The sequence below is a fragment of the Cydia pomonella genome, unplaced genomic scaffold (assembly GCF_033807575.1).
Source record: "Cydia pomonella isolate Wapato2018A unplaced genomic scaffold, ilCydPomo1 PGA_scaffold_84, whole genome shotgun sequence".
Taxonomy (NCBI): domain Eukaryota; kingdom Metazoa; phylum Arthropoda; class Insecta; order Lepidoptera; family Tortricidae; genus Cydia; species Cydia pomonella.
Genome location: NW_026907917.1, coordinates 77,957 through 90,271, shown reverse-complemented (window position 1 = coordinate 90,271; position 12,315 = coordinate 77,957). Strand labels below are relative to the sequence as shown.

General features: G+C 34.0%; 1 long non-coding RNA gene across 1 annotated transcript; it reads left to right on the top strand.

Annotated features, from left to right (window-relative positions):
* The first annotated feature begins 4,140 nt into the window (after positions 1 to 4,140).
* Positions 4,141 to 8,594, top strand: LOC133534317 (uncharacterized). The gene is made up of 7 exons (XR_009802008.1): positions 4,141 to 4,366; positions 4,791 to 4,921; positions 5,284 to 5,420; positions 5,773 to 5,902; positions 6,141 to 6,224; positions 6,724 to 6,926; positions 8,423 to 8,594. It is a non-coding gene; the product is annotated as an uncharacterized LOC133534317 (long non-coding RNA).
* The last annotated feature ends 3,721 nt before the right edge of the window (positions 8,595 to 12,315 follow it).

Below are 12,315 nucleotides of genomic sequence, written 5' to 3'. Positions count from 1 at the left end.
TCATACATCTCATTCATAAAACCTCACATATTCATAACTATAAACACTCATCATGCATATACATTCCTCCTCAGTTACGCATTCACACGATTTTTACAGACAGCCAAGACTCAAAAATTAAATAAATAAAACCGCAAAATTTATTATTGTACTCTCACTTGTAATATAAAAAAAATTAAAAGAAAAAAAAAACTCATTCTGCCCTAGCCCCATACCAGCCCAATGCCCTTTTCTATTTATTTAATACTACTTGAATATATTTTTAGTTAAGTATTTAATCCAATTGACACACGAAGTTTTTTTTTTTTGTATTATTAATTTTTATAATAACGCTTCGCAACTAATTCCCCTGCCCTTTACTCACTAATACCGTTGAAAAATGTCGTCCACCCATTATACAGTAGACCATCACATCGTGGACATGTACACAGTCAACTGCCAAAAGTACCCTACCCTGTATTAAAGTTTGTATGCCAGAATGCTATGCCAATATGGAAGGATTGAGAATAATTATCTACGCAGGCGCTTAGCCTACTACTACGAAGGCATTGTGCAGAATGAAAGACCTCGGTGTGCCTCGGTGAACCAAATAACGACCTCAGATGGCCGGGGCCCTCAGTCATGAGAAGTCGATGAAAAACACAAACGAATAGTATTGCTGACTGTACATACATATAATGAAGAGTTAATCTCGAAACACGCCCAACCATTCCACTGTCTACCCCAGAGAATCCATATGACTGCTCTGGATGTCTAACTATTGCTCTAAAAAAAAAACCACGCACTATTATGCAACAATTACATATCAGCTAGATGTCGTACAATTTTTGTTCTCATTACCTTGATACCGGGAAAACTGTCCCACTGGGCAAAAGCCACTTATCTACAAAACTTGGGTTAAATTGGAATGCTATGGCAATAAAAACCTTAAATTGACTCTAGATGTACTCTGCCTCTATATGATTAAGCCATATCCTAGGCAGAATATTTCAAAATATACTCAATAATCTATTATAAAAACAATCTGTGTGATAAAATGAAATATTAGGTATTTCTTCCCAGTAAAATTCCGAACATTTCTCAAATAGCATTTGAGATGATGATGATGATAAATAATAAATATTAATTGATCATATATGAATATTTAAATAATGAATTGAATTAAAAATGTTTTCCCGCACAATGCATTTGACATAGGTCATTGACATGTCACATTTTCATTACACCAAATATGTCTATGTAACTATTACACCCTAATATATAACCAAATTACAGCAAATATGTTTAACAAGATTTGAAACAACAATGTACTTTACTCAAACTATCCGCTTAATTCGTTACTTCATAGTAAAATGCAATATAAATTAAGAATGTTAAAGAGCACAAAAGTTCCATGTATAAAATGTTTAATAGCAACGAAAAAGAATTTTATAACAATTTTTTTCATTCTTACAGTATCTGCCTTTGACTAACACAAGTTGCTTGTGATTTCACACATTAATGTTCTTCATTTACCAAGATGCTCAGTAGGCCTTAGGACAGTTGCGACAGGAAAGTCAGTGATTGTCATTACTTGGTTTCCCCAGCGGCTCCAGCGCTTGAAGTCTGGCTATGGTGTCTGTTCTTCTCCAAATTGCCCGGCATTAACTAATAATCTAGTCCCGGTATCACAATATTCACTTGAATTATAGTTCAGGTTTTCATTAATTCACCTCAATTATAACCACATTAACACTTTTCACACTATAAGACACTCCACTTTTTACTCAGATACACATAATTTAAACCCCTTCTTTTTTAAATGCCTGCATTTGATATTTAAAATCAACTTATAAAGGTAAAGTTTTTCTTAAAAATTTTAAACGGAGAAAAATAATAAGCCACGTAACTACAACAAACTAAAAAAAACGAAGCCCTAAAATGATCTAAAATATAGTAATGTAATCTCAAAGTTGGCTAATCATTTAATACTGATTCACAAAAACAAAAAAAAAAAAACTTATTTACTCACAGTGGGATTCGAACTCAGGCAAAAAGCATTTAGCCTATATACATTAGGCAACCTACAGAACAATTACGCCACGGGAGAGTTATTGTAAGAGGTGAATTTAGCAATAGCTTTTTAGCGTAACCTTTCGCTGATTTCCTTTTGTTATTCAGGTGTTTCACACACGTACTGGCAAGTTTAATTTTTAAATGAAGAGAAAAAAATATATATATATATTTAAAACGCAAATACACATGTTAATTAACAATCCGAAATCTCTAAAGAATTTGAGTAAATTATTATTTGACTTTATATAACGCGAACCGAAGATTTAAAATTTGTTTCATATACAAACAACCTACAGATGTTCCTGTGAAAATATTCTCTACTTACGTTTCCAATGCACATTCCTTGCTAATGTTTCCACTTTTAACCACTGTTACAGCACTTATAATCAATCTCTGGGATAATATCTATATTTGTTTTTGTTCTAAACACTATCCAATTTATTTTAACACTTCCTAATGGCATATTTCTGTCTAAACAAATACTCCCGGTTACAAACACCATTTTTTTATCATAACTAAGATCGACCACACGTCATGACCTCAGTTTGCTAATACACATATTATCCTAAACGTCACAACGATTTTTATTTCTCTCACATACGGATTTCCATTATTAAAACGTCCTAGGCTTATTTTTACGATCACTTGAAAACAAAAACAATTAGACAGTCTTTACTCCATCTTCACGGCTTCAAACTGTCAAACGCATCGAAAGCGTATTTTATAGGCGGAAACTCAAAAATGTATGAGCGAAAAGCTGACTTCCCTAAACAAAACTTGTACCCGGTGCATCCTGCTGGATTGTATTTTATATTATTGATTTTTAAGAATTCATTCTTTTTATTTTCTTATTCTTAGCAAAATATACAAATAATTTTGACCATAAATTATCATAATCAATTAATCGATGTCGTTGTCACCTAGTGCCAAATAGCGACACCATTACGGTGGTTATCTACGTATTCACTTCCGCACTCTAGTAATGTCACAGTTCGCCGTCAGATGACGCCGTAAAGATAAACTGCCAAATTTCATTTCACGATTCGAAACACAACAGATTGGAGAAAATAAATTTTGAAATACATGCTACTGTATGATAATCGATGAATAGTAATAGCCAAAGATAAAGTAAAATAAAAAACGATGATAAATAAAACCTCCTGACTAATTAAATTACTCTAGTGTTTTTGATTTTTAGCGCCACCTACTAATTAATTTACTTATCGATCAATCATGGAACGTCTAAGTACTTCTACTCGACACTAGATGGAAGTAGTACTCGGAATTTATACATTTTGAGTTTATTCAATTCTTTGCCAAAAGATTATTTCGTATCTGACCTGTTAAAAATAAAATGCAATATTTTATTAACTATTTTTAATACTAAATCAAATCGATCGTGTAAACCCGCTTTTAATCATAAACAATGTTTTCTAGATGTCGGCCATGTGCGACAAAATTAAAAATACGTCCTAGCATCCCCGACAACATACGAAACACTGCCTACATGATTTTATCGGATTGTAGCCGACTTAGTTAATGTTCCCCATAGTTGGCGTGTGTAACTAGAAATAAAAGAAAACAATGAAATTTGGCCGTTTTAAGATTTAAATATGCATTTTATATTAATATGATAGTAAGGATGCATTTATCCAATAAGTAAATTAAAGTAATTGATTCAATAATGTCATACCATAAACGATTCTAGACGTACAATGATATTTTAACCATGGCAGCCCTAAGCTCTGACACTTTTCTTACTTCCGTTCATTTAAGTTTTTTTTATTAGTATTTTCTATTAAGAGCATTCATTTTCAATGCCTAAACTTGTTATTAAATCTCGAAATTATTAATTAAGGTCATAAATACCAAAGTTACCTCAACTATCAGTGTCACAGTGAATTAAAACCTTAATAAGCAAATAAATGACAACCATCTAACCGCCATATTGTAAATAAATAAGCTGTATGGAGAAAGTTGACAAAGCATTATATCACGACAGAAATTTCAATTGTACTGGAAAAGATCGTCCTCGAGTGTGCTTTTTACGATTCTCTAAATATTCTACCCATTGCCTATCGCTAGAGCTGTACAAGACAAACGAAATAGAATTTCGGATTCAAACACGATCATGTTGTTCACTTTCGTCAAATTTTATAAATCTTCAATAAATTAGTGCCCTACGATGACCTATGACCTAAAGTTTGAACTGTATAGAAACAAGGATGTTTAATTAATGTGCCTAGTTCCTGTTCGAATCTATATACCGATCGAAATGGGCTCAAATATGAAATCTGTTACTCCTAGCAAGGTAAGTTTCTATTTTTATTCCGTCATTTAGAAAAATCACTGCTATTGAAGCCCTGTCAAACATACTCACATACTTAAAGCCTGATAGAAAATAATTACCACCCACAAATTGACCTATTTATCAATAAAACTGCTTTTCCAATAAATACGAGACAATACGAGTACTATCTGTTTCAGACTAGCATTAAGTTTTCCCAATTTGGTATTATTCTACTTATAGTGGCCTAGAGTATTGTATTGCCTTATTTTTATTGTCTTGTTCACCAACACAAACACATTTCTTATCGAATAAAACTGAAAACAATCAAAGTACTGACGGGATGACATTCCTAATTTTGTTTTAATCTGCCTATCTAATGTTATTTTGATCCTTTACTACGCGTTTTCTATTGCAATAAGACTTACAAACTATATGTGTCTTTCAGTAAACTGACAACTCTATTGGAATAGTCCCTGCTGCCTGACTTACATGAACTTTTAACAATGAAAATGTATTGAAATTATGCTGGAGAACCCCGCTTGCTGGATTTGATGAATCTTTACACGACCTTAAAGAGTAAGTATGACATTTTTAATACTACTACTAGACTACTACTAAACAAATTCCCTTAGGCCTTACTTGACTGTATTTGGAATTCGAAAAATGTTATTGTTCTATAAGATGATATGGGTGTCTTTTTTTTTTTTAAATATGAGTTTTTTTTATTTATTTGGAAGTGCAAGATGTTATGAAAATTTAAAATTATGTGATGACTTCAGCTAAAATATGAATAGAATTTCTTGCGTTACTGAAAATTTGTTAGTGAATTTGTAGTTTTCTTTCTAAAAGGATCCCGGCAGTTGTCCGGTAACTCAAAAAAGTGAACCTAAACTTGAACCTGTCATAAATAACCTTACAATATATGTTTAATATTTCAGCAAACAGAGACAACTCTAATGGCTGCCTATGTGCCTATATATACCCATACCTAGTGTTTGGTGATGTTTAAGCCGAGCGGAGCAAATTTCCGTTTGCTGTTTTCATGGACTTTTCCGAGTCTCTCGATAATCTCCAAGTAAGTTCAACAACTATGTCACTAAAAGGAAAAGGTTTTTTTCTTAATCCTACTTAAAAACAGAAACTTTGGAAAAAACTTTCTCGCTTTAAAAATTTTTAGGACTAAATTTTTTTTTTTTTTAATATTAAAACCTTTCTAGTTTAAAATAAACACTTCTAACAATACTTATAAATAGCTATCCTCAAGTTTATATAATTTCAGACTGACTTTTGTATAAATCCTATTGACCATGCGCAGTACATTGAGTTGGTCATTTTGATGTTTGCTATCTACTCATTTATTTTTATCGGTCTCAAATATTCCACTTAATGCAATAAAATGTACAATATACATATGTTTAAATTTTCAGCAAACAGAATGGTTTCCTGATACCTGGCCGTTAGGTCACCTAGCAGTCAGTTAAACTTAAGCCAAGCGAAGGAAATCTCTATGGTTATTTTCATGATTCCTGTTTCTCCATGTCTTACCACAATTTTCAAGTAAGTATAGTAACCAATGCCACCTTGAAAAGCTATCTTTAGACTTAACCCTACTTAGTAAAATAAACAACTTAATTTTCTTCATTTGTCATAACGAAATCTGAACTGTTTAGTCTTTCTTTTCCTGAACTGTGATGTATGTGAAGTATCTTATAGTAGAAAATAAAACCCTTTAAAGAGTCTTATAAATAAGTTTTCTTAAATATACCCTACTTAAGCTAAACATTTTCAATTTCAGTGTTCCGGAGAACTGACAGTGCCCCGCAGAGTCATTACGTCTAGCCTCAAAATACACACTATGGAATGCTTCTATTTCTGAAAGGTATTTTTTTCTTTTTGTAATAAATTGTACAAAATGTAATGTTCTGTATGGACCTCATGACTTATGACTGACAATAATATATATATTTTTTAAAAACCTAAGTGATGAGTTCCCAATGAAAGAGCAGAGAAATTAAATATGTGCTTAGCCTCACATAACCTATTCTAATTCTATTGACTAATTCGACTTAACCTAGCTTATTTGTGACCTAGATTAAGGAAGTATGTCCTGCAAGGCAAAGATTTTCAAACTTTTTAGAATTATTTGCAAAATTTAAGTACCACCTATTTTTACATTATGAACCCTAATATTTCTATAAAATGGGTTTATATATCCTTTTATGTATTGAAAATAATAACGCGCCCCCGCGAATGGATGCCTTAAGAAAATTGTTGATATATAGCCTAACTAAAATTGACCCTCAAAAAGGAAAATATAATGCTACCTATTCCTCTTTAATTTTAACAGATTTTTTCTAATGCTTGCCTATTTATTTCAGATTACGAAGGACCACACCTCTCCAGACTCCTGTTCAATAATTTTATTTCACAACTTTTGCTGTAACAATGGCTGCTGTCTACTGCCACTTCAAAGTTCCTGTCCCACGGCTCTATTTCTAGAAACCTGCACCCACAACAGCATTGGTCTACATTGAATACTACTTATAGGGAAAATGACACTCGAGATCTTCTTTTATGTTAGGTACTTAGTATGCTAGCTTAACCAATCATGTACTATTATTCGACCGTAGTCAGAATATGATGGAAAAGTACCGTCAACAGATCAGTACTGTAATCCTAAGTCAACCTATGTTTAATATACTTTTATACTACAAATAAGTATGTTTTTGTATGTGCGCCGTTAGTCAGAGCAACAACGCATTACATATCTCGGTCGATTTTCATGAAAAACAAAGCACTCGTACAGGCCCTAGTAAATAATAGCAATGACTGTAGATAGTAACTATGCACATATTTCACTGCTATTCTTAATAAATATAGTGAGGGTTCTGAAGAAGGTCTATGTAGCTAAATTCTCATACATATGTATATGTACTACTAATCTTCTAATAATTATTATATGACGTACTATGACTGTTTGCTTTCCAAGACTAAATGTCCTAACATGTGTGGTAAATAACTCTGTTTATCAAATGAACTCAAGCAGATCCTAGTGCATACATACATACATGATTATCCTACAGTAACCAATGTGTGACGTTCACATACAATAATCAAACCAAACATAGTCCTAACGTATGTGTGGTTGTTACTTAGACCCACGTTCATACAGATTAATTGTACCTAACAGAATGAACTGTTTGTTGCTACTATTCTATGAGTGACAAAGCTGTGCTTAACCGTCAGATAATGCATGAACTTTATTATCCGATCTGTAGCTTATAGGATAATATTTTATGAGTTTATAAACTCTCTAATAACAGTCGAACTCCTATATTATCACATGCGCGTAGCTTATTTATATGACATAGAAAACAAATTTCAAACAAATCGCCCAATGGTGAGTCGAGCGATCGCAAAACCAGAGGAGTTGTAACTGCGTTGCCGGCATATATAGAAAAGTACGAAAGATGCGGAATACGCCCCCTATTCCTTAGTATTTTAAGAAAATCTACGTGAAATGGAGCTATTTCACGCCCCCATGATTTTTCGAGTAAAGCACAACTTCTAACAGACCTGTGTCTTATCTAGGCTATACCTAACCGCATCCTAGGTAGACTTAGGTAATGTTAACTTATGTCTAGACTATTGGCACTAGCCTCCTAGCTTACTAGGTAGCGACCCTTCCTATGACAGCTGCCTAACAAAAGCATCCACTTGCACGTCTACTGCGCATATGCGTTGCGGGTATACCACGAATATGCGTTCCTAAATCATGGATATTATCTATTTATCTAAGTTTTAAGTATGTACTTATCCATAGAAATATACACTACGCCGCATAGTACCTATAGCACAAACTTTGCCTAATTTGAGACACGGTCGATATGTGAAAGACTGACTTGAAAATATTTATTTATTTATTTCATTATTGTTATTGGTCCCTGCTACAAATATAATTTCTTAACAAATCTATGACGCGAAAGAAACAAGTATGATTATTTTCGCTTAATATAATCGTTTTATGTACTAAAGTTATACTACATAGGCTTTAATTTTGCTATTATTATTTTTCAGGTATCAAGGCGCAAGAAGATGGAATTATAATTGAATATTTTGAGATGACACGTCTCAAATATGAAATAAATCCCCTAACAACGGCGAGAAGAAAACGAGTAAAGAAGACTGATAAACTTATTAAATAGAAAATAACTATAAGGATTTTTTTATTAAGTAGACAATAACTCTTAAGGATTTTTTTTGTACATAATAACAGTTTGAAAAATAAACGTTAGATTTTATGACTTTTATTTAAAACATAATAAAAACAGAGTCCAAAATTCAGTGTACCCACTCCGCTCTCACGGCAACAAAATGTAGCCTGAAGGCTACTTTTACTTTCTATCCTTGGTGTCGATTCCACTAAAATATAACCATCGAGGTTACGCTGCATACTGGACACGGCCTACCAAAATGTAGCCTGAATGGCTACTTTTACATAGATATATCTTGAAAAACCATAGTAAACCAGGTAAAATAAATCCTGGTCACGGCACCAAAATGTACCTTCCCCTACCTACACCCTAATCTACCCCACCTTAAGCTGATACCTCCCTTAAATTCTACTCCCATAATTTTACCCCAATAATAATTTTACCTTAACAATAATTTGGCCAAGTGATCGTCTAGTTAAGGTTAGGACCCCTCGAAGTGAACCGCGGAACCCTAATTCTTTAATGAGTAACAACTAAATCTTGGACTCTGATTCTACCTAATTATTTATTACCTAAATGTAAAGGAACTGATATTTACTGTACTACATAATTTATTATGATGATAGGAAATGATTTAAAGGATATTATGTTAAGATTCCACCTCCAGCAAAACACCGTAAAACTAAGTTACTCTAAACCATTTTTATATTAAGTAAAACACCTTATGAGTAGAGAGAAAATATAGGTATAATAAACTAAAAGTTATGAGCAATGTCATGGTTAAGGATATAGGCTCCGCCCACACGCGCGAGTCGTTGGCGTCGAGTGTAGCCTTAAGTTACAGATACAGAAACGTCAATGTGATTTTTGATGTAAAGTTAAATATATTTTTATTAAATCATTAGAAAAGTTTTGCAGCATGTAAGATAATATAAAAATAGTATTGCAGCATATATGATAATATAAAAATAGTATTGCAGCATGTAAGATAATATAAATATAAAAATATTTTTGGTAAAATCCTGCTACTCCTATTAAGTCTTCGGGGTAACATTGAAGCAGCACTCCTGGGTTAAGCCCATTTACACACTATTCTTATAAAATGAAATATTATTACCTATTATCTTCTAAGCGAGGTGTGATCTATTCACACGTGCTGCCTCTAATGCTAGATGCAGGTCTGAAGACTCTTACTCCGATTAGCAATATCAATCGGGCCACCTACTCCTATCTTATTAGCCAGACGGGCTATGACCAACGCTTCGAAACCTATGCAATCCTAGGGGCTGACGAAGAGAAGCGATAAGTATTCGTCAGACACCATTTACTTATCTTTTTTCATATCCAAAACTAAGGCTACTAAGCTATTACCCAGTCCCCATAGCTAAAGGAAGGCTGAATTCCCAGGCCTTTCAAATGTATAAACGAAGTACAAGTTTAGCTCATTATTGTACTTTATGAGATCGAAATATCAAGGTGAGCATTATTCCACTCAAAGATTCCAATGGACTGCGCTCGCCTGCCAAAGGGTCTCTAAAACAAACCATTCTTTAATCTTAGAATAGTCTGTGTTCCTAAACCCAACTTGATATTTAAGAATTGAATTTATAAATACCTTAGAACCTGATTGCAATACTCAGTACTTCGTCTCTACACCAAAAAAACCCAGAAATGAAAATAAATAGATAAAAGATTTTACAGGTAACCTTCAATTTTTCACTCAGGATAAGTAACAGTCTGGAAGATTTAGGTAATTGGACTCCATTACCAATATTTCACTCAATATTAGCATTAGTACAAGATATAAAACCATAGCTTCTCGTCATTAGAACCTTTAAAAGAGAAATATACACCAACCAATCAACTTTATAGACCAAACCTAAGTGAGACCCTATAACAGTGTGTGTGACTCTACCCTATTCCTGCCCTTAGTCCCTAATCTAGTATGTCCAGAACACAGATCGTACTTACCATTGATCTAATGATTTGGAACATACACAAGTGTATCCCTAAGTCTAAGCTGTAAGCATTCGGCCGACAAAACCGAGGTATAGCAAACCCTAGTGTCTGTGTGATTGGCCCCCTCCTCATCGCCACGTGGGCACGGTGGATGAGAATAGACCGCCCTAGCATGTATATAAAAACATCGGCAACCTAGCCCACACCCGTACTAGCCACATGGGAAACGCTGCCATGACTAAGACTTTGTTTGTGTTTGGTATCAATCACGACAGAAGTTTTCCCTGCAACCAGCACAAGCACGAACCAGAGTACCGAAATATATAAATATATTTAATACGGGACCTAGCCTCAATTACTGCAGACTTCAGTGAGTAGGGATTACTCCCAATGGCACGCACGTGATGCCCTCACATTCATCTAACAGCTGGACCTTGAGACTAAGGAGAATATGCTCGCCTCTTATGTTGGTAAAGAAGAGACGCCAAGTCCTCTCAACTTGGAGCAAAAGACTTCTAAACAGCTGCAATTTGTCACCGTTAGGGAGAAGCTGCTTAGTTGGACAAACTGTTAGTCCAAACAGTGATCTGGCTTTATAAAATAACAAATTAACCTCATAGAAAGGTAGTAAAATAACAAAATTAGTTTTTACTAACAAAAAACTCACAATATAGTAACACAGATAAGAAAGTAAAGAATCTCCACCATAGCCTAAGCTTAGCATTACGACAACATTGTCCCCGCAATGCCAAACACAGACATAATCTTACAAGTTTAAATTCACCAGGATAATTCCCAGCAAACACAAACAAATAGAAAGAATAGTAGAGAAACTTGACTTACTCAAAGCCAGAGATACTGCTAGTCTGATAGTCGAAGAATGAATCCCCTCCTACCGTACTTTCCGGCCCTTTTATACTCTTTAGTAGCGACATATTAGCGACTGGCGACAAAATAGCGACATAACAGCGACTGGCGACAATATAGCGACACAATAGCGACACAATGACGACACATTGGCGACTAGCGACAATATAGCGACACAATAGCGACACAATGACGACACATTGGCGACTAGCGACAATATAGCGACATAATAGCGACACAATGACGACAGGTGAAGATTTATGACGTAGTTCTAGCTTTGATGTACCAGGGCATCAAAATCAGAGAAGAGGTTGTTCGCTTCGCGGCACGTAACGACATACGATTCATGAAGAAAGGTCATAAGTTACATCTTATTTACCAATCCATACTCCCTATACAATAACGTTCATATTAATGCCAATTATCAACTGTGTCTCTTTCGCATACACGGCTCAGAGAAAGACGGAGATAATTTCAATGACGTCTACGCACACTACCTTGTTCACGCACACAATGTCGTTTACGCTCACAATGACAGCATTTGCTTAATGGTCAGTTTAAGTAGACCAAAACAATCGATAAAAAAGGGATCGTTCCAAAACCTGTCAAACATGAATATGCTAACACCATTATTTAATTTCAGGTATTATAGTTTTGTTTTCTGAAAATAACGCCTGTATTGAAATATTTTGTTTATTATTAAGTAAGTCAATGTTTTTTGTACCAATACTTATACATTTTACATGCATGTAAGACTACAAATATTCTTTTCAAAAAAAAATAATACCAGGTAACAACTAGCGGTCTTAATATTATTTATTATTTTCGCGCATTGATATAAACCAAAATAATGAATATTTACTATATGTTACGTATTTAATTGTCATCACAAGTGATGAAATACGGAAACGTGTCCTTCAAGTCGTAATT